Consider the following 15,550-nt stretch of genomic DNA (forward strand, 5'->3'; position numbering starts at 1 on the left):
CCAATGCTTCCATACCTTCGCTGCTGCACGTGCATTCGGGTACAGGTCGAGACGAGCAGGTCTAAGGAGTTTTTCCATGATGGATCAGTTTCTTGGCAAAGTTCTTTTCTGTGGTTCGAGTTGCAGCTGGTTGTTCCGAATCACCCAAAGCGTGGAGACGATAACAAGTCGATTAAATTGACGTAATAAAGACTGACTACGCACTTGGCTGAACATAAAGCAAGGCTTTAATCGACTTGTAACAAAACATGGAGTTCTAGTTAGCAGTCACTTGCTTTCTGTCTCCAGATTGTCTCTGGCCAAGTTGGGCCCACGCCCGAGCATTTATACTTCTCGGATGGCGCCCTCAGCTGGCCATCCAGTAGTACTTCCTGAGTTACTTCTTGTAGAAGTTGCAATTTATGACAGCCTGTATGGGGCAGAAAGCACCAATCTATAGACCAGTTAGCCTAACAGCTGTCGTTGGGAAAAGGCTGGAGTCCTTCATTAAGGAAGCAGTAGCAGGCTATTTTGGAAAATCATAATGCAGTCAAGCAGAGTCAGTATGGTTTTATGAAAGGGAAATCATGTTTAACAACTTTGCTGGAGTTCTTTGAAGATGTGACGAGAAGGATGGACAAACGTGAGCCAATGGATGAGATGTATTTGGATTTCCAGAAGGCAATCGATAAGGTGCCACATAAAAGGTTACTGCATACGATAAGACCTCACGGATTTGGGCGTAATATATTAGCATGGATAGAGAATTGGCTAACTAACAGAAAGCAGAGAGTCGGGATAAATAGGTCAAATCCGGTTGGTGAACGGTAACTAGTGGGGTGCCACAGGGATCGGTGCTGGGGCCTCAACTATTTACAATCTACATTAACGACTTGGATGAAGGGACCAAGTGTAATGTAGCCATGTTTCTGGATGGGTGGGAAAGCAAGTTGTGCAAAGGACTCAAAGAATATGCAAAGGGATATAGGCAGGCTAAATGAGTGGACAAACATTTGGCAGATGGAGAATAATGTGGGAAAGTGCGAGGTTATCCACTTTGGCAGGAAAAATAAAAAAACGAATTATTATTTAAATAGAGAGATTACAAAATGCTACAGTTCAGAGGGACCTGGGTGCCCTTGTGCATGAAGCACAAAAAAGTTAGCATGCAGGTACAGCAAGGAGTCAAAAAGGCAAATGGAATGTTTGCCTTTATTGCAAAGGTGTTGGAGATAAAAAGCAGGCAGTCCTGCTCCAACTGTATAGGGAATTGGTGAGGCCACAACTTGAGTACTGTGTGAAGTTTGGGTCGCATTATCTGAGGAAGGATGACCTTGCCATGGAGGGAGTGCAGCGAAGATTCACCAGGATTATTAATAGGATGGCAGGAATGACGTATGAGGAGAGATTGGGTCAATGGGCTTATACTCGCTGAAGTTTAGAAGAATGAGAGGGGATCTCATTGAAACTTATAAAATTCTACCAGGACTAGAGACACTAGATGTAGGAAGGATGTTCCCGATGGCGGGGGAGTCCAGTACCAGGGGCCACAGTCTAAAGTTAAGGGGTAAGCCATTTAGGACAGAGATGTGGAGGAATTTCTTCACCCAGAGAGTGGTAAACCTGTGGAATTCACTACCACAGAAGGCAGTTGAGGCCAATTCACGAAAAATTTTCAAGAAGGAGTTAGATATAATTCTTAAGGCTAAAGGGATCAAGGGATATGGGGAGAAGGCAGGGGCAGGGTACAGAGTTTGGATGATCAGCCATGATCTCATTGAATGGCGGAGCAGACTCGAGGGGCCGAATGGCCTACACCTGCTGCTATCTTCTATGTTTCTATGTTTCTATGTTTAATACAAGTAACGGCATGTGTGCACACCCCCTGCAGGTCAAAGTTGCGCGGTGCTTGTTAACAGGACTGCATTATGTGTAACAGCAAGTGTTCGACCCGTGCTGGTCTTTTGCGCATGGTATACATTAGCCGGTCTGCAGTATAAGTAACGGCAGCATGCCCCTCCTGCTGATCGAACGTGCATGGTGCATGTTAGCAGGTCTGCAGTAAAATTAACGGCAAGAGAGCGCCTCCTGCTTATCTAAGGTGCGCGGTGCATGTTAACAGGACTGCATTATAAGTAACGGCGAGTGTGCGCCCCCTGCTGGTCTAATGTGCACAGTGCACGTTAGCCGGTCTGCAGTACAAGTAATGACGAGTGTGCGCCCGCTGCTGGTCTAAGGTGCCCGGTGCATGTTAGCAGGTCTGCAGTATAGGTAACGGCAAGAGTGCGCCTCCTGCTGATCTAAGGGACCTGGTGCATGTTAGCAGGCCTGCAGTATAGGTAATGGAGAGTGCGCGCCCCCTTCTGGTTTAATGCGCACAGTGTACGTTAGCGGGTCCGCAGTAAAAGTAACCGCAAATGTGCGCCCCCTGCTGGTCTAATGCGAACAGTGCACGGTAGCCGGTCTGCAGTATAAGTAACGGCAAGTGTGCGCCTGCTGCTGGTCTAAGGTGCCCGGTGCATGTTAGCATGTCTGCAGTATAAGTAACGGCGAGTGTGCGCCCGCTGCTGGTCTAAGGTGCCCGGTGCATGTTAGCAGGTCTGCAGGAGAGGTAATGGAGAGTGTTCGCCCCCTGCTGCTCTAATGCTCACGGAGCACGTTAGCGGGTCCGCAGTAAAAGTAACCGCGAATGTGCGCCCCTGCTGGTCTAAGGTGCACAGTGCACGTTAGCCGGTCTGCAGTATAAGTGCGAATGCAAGAGCGCCCTCTGGTGGTTTAATGCGGACAGTGTGATGCCTTCAACCATTAACGTGCTTGTGTTTGATAGTTATTTTTTTTTTTAATAAAGTGTTTATGAAGACATTAAGTTCCTGACACTGAAATAATTCAACTCAGAGGGAAAAAATGAGCAATTCTTACAGCAGATAATTTATTCTATGGGTGGAAGGAATGTCTAAGGGGGTTACCGAGTGATGTTGAAAACATTATTAACTTTTCTGCCATTCAGCCGAATTGTGATGAAATTTGAGGTTTTTCTCAATTTAAAGACTGTATTTTAAGGGGTTCAGTAAAAATGCTCAGTGTTTATGACACCGGGGCTCTGTTTGAGGAGCTGGTGAGTTTAACAGGGTCAGCACTGAATGCTGGAAGTTCTCTGAGAGTCTCTGTCTCTCTGAATGGTGCAGGTGGTGTGGGCGGGTCAGGGTTGATTGACAGCTGAAGGCTGTTTCTGGTTCAGTAAATGCAGAATGTTCCTTCCAAATGTTTTTTGATTGACAGCTGCAAACGACTTCTTTGTCTCAGGTCACATTAAGTGAATCATTCTTTGATCATTCCGTGTCTGCTTTAAAGGGGTTTGATATCAGTCACGGAACATTCTGAAGCTGCTTGACACGGGTTTACTGTCATTCTCGATCATTCTCTGTCTTCTTAAAATAGATTAACTCTCAGTCCCGGATCATCCACTCGGAGCAGCAGGGAGCAGCGAGGAGGAGCCCGGCTTAAAAACCGGCGGCAGTTGCGAGGCCCGACCACTCGGAGCAGCAGGGAGCAGCGAGGAGGAGCCCGGCTTAAAAACCGGCGGCAGTTGCGAGGCCCGACCACACGGAGCAGCAGGGAGCAGCGAGGAGGAGCCCGGCTTAAAAACCGGCGGCAGTTGCGAGGCCCGACCACTCGGAGCAGCAGGGAGCAGCGAGGAGGAGCCCGGCTTAAAAACCGGCGGCAGTTGCGAGGCCCGACCACTCGGAGCAGCGAGGAGGAGCCCGGCTTAAAAACCGGCGCCAGTTGCGAGGCCCGACCACTCGGAGCAGCAGGGAGCAGCGAGGAGGAGCCCGGCTTAAAAACCGGCGGCAGTTGCGAGGCCCGACCACTCGGAGCAGCAGGGAGCAGCGAGGAGGAGCCCGGCTTAAAAACCGGCGGCAGTTGCGAGGCCCGACCACTCGGAGCAGCAGGGAGCAGCGAGGAGGAGCCCGGCTTAAAAACCGGCGGCAGTTGCGAGGCCTGACCACTCGGAGCAGCGAGGAGGAGACCGGCTTAAAAACCGGCGGCAGTTGCGAGGCCCGACCACTCGGAGCAGCAGGGAGCAGCGAGGAGGAGCCCGGCTTAAAAACCGGCGGCAGTTGCGAGGCCCGACCACTCGGAGCAGCAGGGAGCAGCGAGGAGGAGCCCGGCTTAAAAACCGGCGGCAGTTGCGAGGCCCGACCACTCGGAGCAGCAGGGAGCAGAGAGGAGGAGCCCGGCTTAAAAACCGGCGGCAGTTGCGAGGCCCGACCACTCGGAGCAGCAGGGAGCAGCGAGGAGGAGCCCGGCTTAAAAACCGGCGGCAGTTGCGAGGCCCGACCACTCGGAGCAGCAGAGGAGAGAGGTAAAAAGTCATCAGTGTGTGACGTCACCAGGGAGCAGGTAAGTGATTGGTTGGTGAGTATTTCTCTTTTTTAAACTTTAACTCTGTAGTTTATACTGACTAGGGTCTTTTCTGATGTAGCAGGGACTGTAGGTAGACTATACAAGCGCCTTAGAGGTATCTTTAATTGGTGATAGTGAATTTAATTTAAATTAATTAAAGGGTAAGTCATGCCAGGAGAGCCCAGCCCCGTGATGTGCTCCTCTTGCTCTATGTGGGAATTCAGGGACACTGCCCCTGATGACCACGTGTGCAGGAAATGCATCCATCTGCAGCTACTAGCAGACCGCATTGAGGCGCTGGAGCTGCGGGTGGATGGGCTGTTGAGCATTCACGATGCTGAGAGGGTCGTGGATAGCACATTTAGTGAGTTGGTCACACCGCAGGGAAGGGTTGCACAGGAAGAAAGGAAATGGGTGACCACCAGGCGGAGCAATAGAAGCAGGCAGGTAGTGCAGGAGACCCCTGTGACCATTCCACTCTCAAACAGGTATACCGATTTGGATACTGTTGAGGGGGATGACTCACCAGGGGAAGGCAGCAGCAGCCAACTTCCTGGCACTGGGGGTGCTCCTGCTGCCCAGGAAGGGAGGAAAAAGAGTGGGAGAGCAATAGTAGTAGGGGATTCTATAGTAAGGGGAACAGATAGGCGTTTCTGTGGCCGTAGGATGGTTTGTTGCCTCCCTGGTGCCAGGGTCAAGGATGTCACTGAGCGGCTGCAGGGCATTCTGGAGGGGGAAGGTGAACAGGCAGAGGTCGTGGTCCACATTGGTACCAACGACATAGGTAAAAAGAGGGATGAGGTCCTGCAGCAAGAATTTAGGGAGCTAGGTGGAAGATTAAAGAGCAGGACCTCAAAGGTTGTAATCTCTGGATTACTCCCGGTGCCACGTGCTAGTGAGTATAGGAATAGGAAGATAGAACAGATGAATGCGTGGCTAAAGGGATGGTGCAGGGGGGAGGGCTTTAGTTTCCTGGATCACTGGGCCTGCTTCTGGGGAAGGTGGGACTTGTATAAGTCGGATTGTCTACACCTGAACCAGAGGGGGACCAATATCCTTGCGGGGAGGTTTGCTAGCACTGCTGGGGGGGGTTTAAACTAACTTGGCAGGGGGATGGGATACAGAGTGGAGCTATAGTAGGGGGTGATTTACAGCCAAATACAGAGGAAAAAACAAGTCAGCTTGGAAGGCAGAGAAAATATGTGAGGGCAAAAGGGAATATGGCAAGGCTGGAAGGCATTTATTTTAATGCAAGGAGTCTTGCAAATAAGGTGGATGAACTGAAGTTGTTGTTGAACACATGGGAGTACGATATTGTTGCTATCACGGAGACATGGTTGAGGGAGGGTCAGGACTGGCAGCTCAATATTCCGGGGTATAGAATCTTCAGGAGAGACAGAGGGGGGTGTGAAAGGGGAGGGGGTGTTGCAATATTAATTAAGGAGTCGATTAATGCTGTAAGGAGGGATGATATATTAGCGGGTTCCTCTAATGAGGCCATATGGGTAGAAATTAAAAACAAAAAGGGGGCAAGCACCTTGCTGGGAGTGTACTATAGGCCCCCAAACAGTCAGGGGGAGATAGAGGAACAGATATGTAGGCAAATCTCAGAGAAGTGCGAAAATAATAGGGTAATAATAGTGGGGGATTTCAACTTCCCCAATATTAATTGGGATAGTCAGAGTGTGAAAGGCTTAGAGGGTGCAGAATTCTTAAAGTGCATCCAGGAGAGCTTTTTGAGACAACATGTAGAAAGTCCTACAAGAGAGGGGGCGGTACTGGACCTAATTCTAGGGAATGTAGCCGGGCAAGTGGTGGAAGTGTCAGTAGGAGAGCATTTTGGCGACAGTGACCATAATTCGGTGAGATTTAAGGTGGTCATGGAAAAAGACAATGACGGCCCGGAAATAAGGGTTCTAAATTGGGGGATGGCCGATTTTAATATGATAAGGCAGGATCTGGCCAAAGTGGACTGGGAGCAGCTACTTATAGGAAAATCCACATCAAAGCAGTGGGAGGCTTTCAGAAGGGAAATAGAGAGAGTACAACGCCAACATGTTCCTGTAAAGGTCAAGGGTGGGACCAACAAGCAAAGGGAACCTTGGATGACAAGGGATATACAAAAATGCATTAGGAAAAAAAGGGGGGCTTTTGGCAGTTACAAAAGACTAAAGACGGAGGAAGCCCTAGAGGAGTATAAAAAGTGCAGGGGCATACTTAAAAAAGAAATTAGGAGGGCGAGGAGGGGCCATGAAATAACACTGGCGAGCAAAATAAAGGAAAATCCTAAGATGTTTTATAAGTATATTAAGGGCAAGAGGATAACCAGGGAAAGGGTAGGGCCCATTGGGGACCAAAGTGGCAATCTGTGTGTAGAGCCAGATGATGTAGGCGGGGTTTTAAATGAATTTTTTGCATCTGTGTTCACTATGGAGAAAGATGATGTAGACATATAAATCGGGCAAGGGGACTGTGACATACTTGAACATATTAGCATCGGGAGGGAGGAGGTACTAGCGGTTTTAGCAGGCCAAAAAGTGGATAAATCCCCAGGCCCGGACGAGATGTATCCCAGGCTGTTGTGTGAGGCAAGGGAGGAGATTGCAGGGGCTCTGACACAAATTTTCAGAACCTCTCTGGCCACAGGGGATGTACCAGAGGACTGGAGAACAGCTAACGTAGTACCATTATTCAAGAAGGGTAGCAGGGATAAACCAGGGAATTACAGGCCAGTGAGCCTAACATCTGTGGTAGGGAAATTATTGGAAAAAATTCTGAGGGACAAAATTAGTCTCCACTTGGAGAGGCAAGGATTAATCGGGGATAGTCAGCATGACTTTGTCAAGGGTAAATCATGTCTGACAAATCTGATTGAATTTTTCGAGGGGGTGACTAGGTGTGTGGATGAGGGAAATGCTGTGGATGTGGTTTACATGGACTTCAGTAAAGCTTTTGATAAAGCCCCGCATAGGAGACTGGTCAAGAAGGTAAGAGCCCATGGGATCCAGGGTGCCTTGGCGCGTTGGGAAACAGGAGGCTGAGAGGTGACCTTTAAAATTATTTAAATTATGAAGAGGTTTGATATTTCAAATTAATGAACAGATCCGCTTCGAACAGTGTTCAAACCATCACGCCTAAATCATATTGAACTTCAAGACCAACGCCGCAACCAATCAGATATCGCAGCTGAAAATACTCCTCTTTGAAACAGGCCCAGATGCAGAATGATCATAGAATCATAGAATGGTTACAGCACAGAAGGGGGCCATTCGGTCCATCAAGCCCGTTCTGGCTCTCTGTACGAGCACTTCAGCTAGTCCCACCCGCACACCTGCCCGTGCCCCGTAGCTCTGCAATTTTTGCTCATTCAGGTACTTATCCAAGTCCCTTTTGAAGGCCGTGATTGAATCTGCCTCCGCCACCATTTCCAGTTACAAACCAATCACTGCGTAAAAAAGTTTTTCCACGTGTCGCCTTTGGTTCTTCTGCAAATCACATTAAATCTGTGCCCTCCGGCTCTCGACCCTTCTGACATAAGAACATAAGAAATAGGAGCAGAACTAGGCCATTTGAACCTTCGAGCCATTACCTGCTCTGACTAGGCCGCTCATGATTTTGAAATGGCCCGGGACTGACATGATCTGTACAAACAGCACATCCCGTTTAAACAGACACGGAATGATCCGGGACTGACAGTACAACTCTTTTAAACAGACACAGAATTACCCGGGACTGACAGTACAACCCTTTTAAACAGACACGGAATGACCCGGGACTGACAGTACATCCCTTTTAAACAGACACAGAATGATCCGGGACTGACAGTACATCCCTTTTAAACAGACACAGAATGACCCGGGACTGACAGCACATCCCTTTTAAACAGACACGGAATGATCCGGGACTGACAGTACATCCCTTTTAAACAGACACAGAATGATCCGGGACTGACAGTACATCCCTTTTAAACAGACACAGAATGACCCGGGACTGACACCACATCCCTTTTAAACAGACACAAAATGACCCGGGACTGACAGCACATCCCTTTTAAACAGACACGGAATGATCCGAGACTGACAGTACAACCCTTTTAAACAGACACAGAATGACACGGGACTGACAGCACATCCCTTTTAAACAGACATAGAATGATCCGGGACTGACAGAACATCCCTTTTAAACAGACACAGAATGATCCGGGATTGACAGTTGATCCCTTTAAACAGACACAGAATGAATCACTTTCGCACTGGGACAAGTAAGTCGTTTGTATCATTCAGTCCAAAAAAGCTGATGGTTAGGAATTTCCTGAATTGATGAACCACAAACAGCCTTCAGTTGTCTGTAAATAAACAGACTTTCTACCATGCACCGTGCACATTCACCCACCGGGGCGCACAATCGCCTTTACTTACACTGCAGACCTGCTTACATGCACCGTGCCTGTTAACCCACCAGGTGGGGCACATTCGCCATCATTTTTAAAGTATACTTATATTAATAGCAATTTTTGTTAAACAAGTCTATTATTTTCCCCTAATACCCTGGTCCAGCAAAAGACTATCGAACTAAGATATACAATCATTAAATGATCTAGCAAAAACTGCCTTTTGTGGGAGGGAGTTCCACACTTCGACCTTTCTTTGTATGAAGAAATGTTTCCTAATTTCTCTCTTGAACGGCCTGGTTCCTATTTTAAGGTTTGGTCCCCTTGACCTAGACTCTTCCTCACCCCCCCGCACCCCACACCTGCCCCCCCCGCCACCCCCCATCCCTCGCCCCAGTGGAAAACGTTTCCCTCTGTCAACTCTATCAATTACCTTCAATATCCAAAAATCAGAACCTGCCCACATGGCAGACTGGTAAGACAGGTAAACGCCCAAAGGATCCAAGGAAAGTGACAAGTTGGAAGCAAAGGGTCGTGGTCGATGGGAGTTTGTGACTGGAAGACTGTTCAGTGGGGTTTAGGAGAGCTCAGTACTAGGTCCCTTGCTTTTTGTGTTATATATCACTGATGTAGAATTCAATGTAGGATTAAGAAGTTTGCCGATGTTGTATAAACATTGTCCATGTGGTTGTTAGTGAGGAAGAAAGCTCCAGACTGCAGGACGTTATCAATGATTTGGTCAGGTGGGCAGAAAAGTGGCAAATGGATTTCAATTCGTGGAAGTGAGAGGTAATGCATTAGGAGAGGGCTAACAGGACAAAGGAATACACAATAAATGGTAGGATATTGAGAAGCGTAAAAGAACAGAGGGACATTGGAGAGGATGTCCTCAGGTCCATGAAGGTAGCAGAACAGGTAGAAAAGGTGGTTAAGAAGGCAATTGCAAAAGACTGCGGATGCTGGAATCTGAAATAAAAACAAAAAGAGCTGGCAATATTCAGCAGGTCATTATTTCAGATTGCCTGCTGAATATTTCCAGCATTTTCTGTTTTTATTTCAGATGAGCTGCTGAATATTTCCAGCATTTTCTGTTTTTATTTCAGATGAGCTGCTGAATATGAGAATACCAAGGTCAAGGAAATAGAAACAAGAAACTGTGAAGGCAGCAAGAAGTAAAATAAAAAGGCTAAACTGATCTTTGGCTGCTAATATGGCTGGCGCCCACAATGTTACACCTTGCTGTTAGAAACACTGTAAGGCAGAGTGCAGAAGTTATACAGACAATAGGCGATCAGAAAACACATTACCGTGATTGCAAACGCATTACCATAATGTTTAGGTGATCAGGAACCCATTACCAGGATATTTACTTAACTGTAACCCATTCAGTAAAATGTGACTTCTTTATTTCAAACTGCCAGGCCAGGAAATCAAATTAACTGTCTACGTGCACAGCTCGGGATTGGTGCAGACTGTACGATGTGTTAATGTCTTCTCAAATGCAAGTATAATAATGTAACACACTGTAGGACAAACTGCTTGCTCTGTTGGATTCGCAGACTCTTGCAGGAGTCGGTGTCGATATATCAGAGTAAGACTCCGCGGATAATAAATCGTTTGAATTCTCCAGTTGTTCGACTCAGTGTTTACTGAGCCAGACTGAGGGTAAAAGAATCCGTTCTAACATTTGGTGTCAGAAGTGGGATCTCAACGGGCAGTCACCGAGAGTTTGCGAACTAGGAGCAGAATCATCTCGGACATGGAGGGAGGAAATGGGCCCCCGATGTGAGTAACTTTTGTACTGCCTCGGTTTTCCTCCGATTCCGCCAGCCCGACGATGAGTCGGCCAATCGCTAACTCCCGTGTGGTGTCCCGCCGAGATCCAGGTCAGTCTGGCGAACACTGGAAGGGATAGGTGATTAGGTCAGTGATCGGATATCACTGAGGGTCAGTGATCGGATATCACTGAGGGTCAGTGATCCGATATCACTGAGGGTCAGTGATCGGATATCACTGAGGGTCAGTGATCGGGTATCGCTGAGGGTCAGTGATCGGACATCACTGAGGGTCAGTATATGTACTGAGGGAATAACTAGGAACTGTGTAAACTTAGAAATAACACTTGTGTCAGGTAAAGAGTGTCGACCATGTATCTCACTTGGCCCGCCTAGGCTCTGAACAAGTTTAAAACGCGACTGTGTAAAGTTCACAAGGGGAGTAAGATGGGCGACTGTTTAGATACCACGACTGAATCGGGTAGCGCCTTACAGACCCTTTGTGAACAACATCCTGACAAAGCGAAGCAACTCAGACAGTTGTCGGGAGGATTGAATAAGAAATTAGGAAGTGATCAATGGCCACTAGGAGGAACTAAGAATCTAGATGCCGCTAAAAAGGCTCAAGAACTAATTTGGAAAAGTAACAGGGGTACCACAGCCAAAGAACTAATTGCCCTATGGAGACAGTACTGTCAGGAACTGAAAGAAACTTCCTTGTTAGCAAGCTGGCAGGATAATGCCTTAAAATTAGGAATAGCACTTACAGGGGGAGGGGTAGTCAAATCAGTAGAGGTATTGAAAAAGGAATGCGCTCATGAGAAACGCTCAAAACAGGAGTCTGAAAAGACCACGAGCGAGCCTGGAAAGGCTGATAAGAGTGGATTACGTAATCCAATGGTTGGCCTTGCCTTGACAGAGGGAGATGGTGATGATGATTTGGACAAATGGAATCACAGGGCTCAGGTTGTTCCCCACGCTCCCCCCCCCCCGTACGTTAACATTTATCCCCCGGTGGCACCCGCACCAGCTGTACAAACCACCGCGCCGACACCTCAAGTATCTGCCAGTGCCGTTTCCCCACCGCCGTCAGTCACAGTTCAAGTAAATAATCCCCCGCCGGTCCAGATGGGAGACCAACAACCGGGTCCCCAGTATACCGACCCTGTTGCCTTTTACACCCGACTCAGGACTAAGAATAATCGGCCCCCGACGACACCCTCCCCACCCCAACCCAGTCCATCAAGGTCACGAAAACGGAGAAATCAAAGGCAGATGATTCAAAGTCAGAGACTAGAGAGTCAGAGCCAGAGTACCCTCAAGGCTTTAAGGTCCTTTTTAGAGTGCCGGGACCATAGTGACATTGACAGTGGAGATTCAGGAGACGACTTGTCATCCCTGGAATCACGATCCGATACCGAGAGACCCGCCAGACATAAACCGACACCCCGGCAGTTGCCGGTGAGACAAATGCCTAACCCTGCCTTTAATGCAAATATTCCAGTGGCCGCCGATAACCCCCGAACCATAGGTATCTTCTACCCCTAGAAACCTAACGAGATAATGGCTATCTTAGCCGGGATGCCAGACAGGAAGAAATCCCCCACCTTGTTTGTAGAATTCCTCCGGACTACTGTACTCGTCTATAATGCTGAATCAAGAGACTTATGGGCGTTAGTACAGCAGATCTTGAATCCCGTCGAACATGCAAGGTTAACCTAGGCTTTGAGGATCATGCCACATTAGAGGCTCAACACACACAGAGTGCTGCTCGTGAACGCGCCATACTCACAGCTTTAACCACCACCCTGCAGAAACCCATTGATATATCCAAGTTGTTGGATACTGTACCACGAAAGGGCGAGGGAGCAGAGGAATTCCTAGAGAGATTCTCTGAGGTATATCGGAGTCAGTCAGGAGATGCTAATTACCGGAACGGAGCAAACTCGCCGCAATACTGTGCTATTCTGATAAATTGTCTACCAACCTCGGTGTCTGAAGCAATTAAGACTAACAATATGGACTGGTCAGAGAATAGTCCCAGCCAGATGGCCAGGGCAGTGAAATATTATTGGAAAGAGAGTAAGAGTCAGGAGAGTCAGCCCCAGGTCAAGGTCAAGACTGAGTACGTGATAAAAAAGGAAGAGCCAAAGCCCACCCAAGATGTGATACGATATCAGACGGAGCCCCAGTACTGCGTCCCAGGGTGGGTTGATAGACAAGGGTACAGAGATACCAGCCATCCCAACGGACCAACCGTCCCTAATTATGGCCCACCCTACGCTCCCCCAAGACAAAATTTCGGCGATAGAGGAAGAGGAGGGAGGCAAGCAGGGTCAGATACCTGTTTTAATTGTGGCCAGCAAGGCCATTGGAGCAGGGAATGTCCCTCCCGAAGACAAGGAAGAGGGGGCCACATGCAAGGACAACGGGGAGGTTGACAGGGAAATCGGGGACGAGGAAGATATACAGACTTCTCCCAGAATAATCCGTTTCCCCAGCACTGACTAGCCAACCTCGTGGCGAACGGGTTCCAGTCAGACAAGGAGCCCCTTTCTATCCCTGCTGATTGAAGGGAGCCGACATACGTTTCTGGTAGACACCGGAGCTGCTATGCCATCTGTCCGATCAGAGCTCAATCTCCCTAAATCCGGGGAGACACAAAGCCTGTCCGGATTCCAAGGACAAGTGTGCCAGTACCCAATATCAGAACCAGTTGAAGTAACATTTCAAAATGAGTCTGTGAAACACCAATTCGTGATCACAAATGGGCTGGATTGCAATCTCATGGCCAGAGACCTGTTATGTGCATTTCAATTAAGAAGCATTGTACTACTATCAACCCAGCATGTTTTCTCACAGAACCACCCCTCGAACAAACAGCCCCAGGACATGATTGTCTATTTTTAATCACGGAAGGTACCTCCGTCAGTGAGGATCTATCTGATGCCCCAATGCAGAGTCCTGACACAACCATGTATGTAGATGGAAGTGCGTCCGTCAGTCCCCTTGGGAAAAGACTTTCTGGATATGCAATCGCAGATCAGGACAGTAATACTTTGGAGTCTGCCGCCTTTGAGTTTCCGTATTCCGCCCAACAAGCAGAACTGTTCGCATTAATACGAGCTTGTATCTTAGGGAAGGACTTAAAGGTTAACGTTTATACAGACTCGAGATATGCCTTCGGAGTGGTTCATGATTTCGGACAATTATGGAAAAACAGAGGGTTCCTAACCTCTGCCGGAACACAGATATCCCATCAGAAATTAGTATCTGATTTGCTACAAGCCCTCATGCTACCAAAACAGATCTCCGTGATAAAGTGCTCCGCACACACAGCAGGACAGACCCCTGTAGATATAGGGAATAGATGCGCAGACCAGGAAGCTAGGGAAGCGTCCCAGGAACAACGAGTGGTTGTGACTAGAATGATGAGCCAGACTAAAAGCTCAAATAAAAGCAAGTCTCCCTCGGAAAAGCCAATGCCAACCATCCAAGACATCATTAAGTTACAGGAGGACGCTCCTGACCGTGATAAGGGACTGTGGAAACAGTTCGGTTGTACATATGATTGTGTGTCTAAATTATGGGTCACCCCTGCCGAGCAAAACTTGTATGTCAGATGAGCTAGCATTATGGGTTATTGAATGTATACACTTTGCAACTCATTGTGGTACCAGAGCAACTAGTGACACGTTATTAGCTACATGGTGGCATCCTAGATTACAAGCTCTGGCTCAAGGTATTAGCAGTCGCTGCCTCATTTGTCAGCAGCATAACCCGGGAAAAGGCATACCTTGTGAAATGGGTAAGACGCCATTACCCACGGGTCCCATTGAGACCCTCCAGATGGACTATATTGAGTTAGAAAGGTGTCAGTGTTATAAATATGTACTGGTTATTGTTGATGTATTTAGTAAGTGGATTGAGGCCTACCCGACTACGGATAACAAAGCCTCCACTGTTGTAAAAGTTTTAATGAGAGAAATTATTCCAAGGTACGGAATTCCAAACCGATTAAGTTCAGACAACGTCCCTCACTTTGTGGGTCTGGTAAACAAGGAGTTCTGCACTCAAATGGGCATCCAACAGCAGCTACATTGTGCCTACAGGCCACAGGCCGCCGGACTGGTCGAGCGGGCTAATCAGACCTTGAAAAATAAACTTGCCAAATTACAGGCCGAGACGGGAACTACATGGCTCAAATTACTCCCCGTGGCCTTGTTCCAAATACGTATTATCCCGGCTGGTGCCACCCCAACTGTTGCCAAAGTAGAGGGAAAGAGTGCTTGGGTCCACCTCCACCACTGTAAAATTGTCAGTAATGCTATGCCTAAAACTTAAAGAATGCTAACCTCTCTTGCTTCCAAGAAATCTCTCCCTAAACAGACGTGCTGCGCCGACCAGCCATGCAGACGTCGCTGTGGATCCTCTCTATCAGTGCCCTGATCACCCTTGGGAAAACTCAACGGCCCAGAAGGTGGACATGCCGGTGGAACCAACCCAAGCGGGTACACCACCTATGCCACGGAGACGTGCTTCGGTGCAATGATGATAACCCAGGCGGGTTCGGGAAATGGAACGTGATCAACTGGGACACCTACATTGGGCTTATTAGACAGCCCCACCGCTCGCTAATGCTGAGATACATACACAGAGGAACATTGCCATGCCATTGGACCAAGTGTAAATTTGATTACATCTGTTGACGCCAGGTGACCAAGTCTGTTACTGCAGGACCATGCAACCGAACTACCGATACCAAAGGACAAAGCTGTTATCCAAAGTCCAACCAGGAAAAGAAAAGAAATGGACTGCCCCCTATGAGCAGCTTCGACTATTCGAGGGTAGAAGGTATCCTCACAAAGAGATGTAAACGAGATCTCCAACACACTTTCCCTGAAGAAAACCCGACGGGCAACCTATTCCTCCAGACTCACGCAGCCCTATACTCACCAGAGTCAATTGTTTGTTATCCGCCCCTGATATCTGTTGAGGGGGT

The sequence above is a fragment of the Somniosus microcephalus genome, unplaced genomic scaffold (genome assembly GCF_052327205.1).
Source record: "Somniosus microcephalus isolate GS21.2 unplaced genomic scaffold, FLI_Smic_1.0 unresolved_chr8, whole genome shotgun sequence".
NCBI lineage: Eukaryota > Metazoa > Chordata > Chondrichthyes > Squaliformes > Somniosidae > Somniosus > Somniosus microcephalus.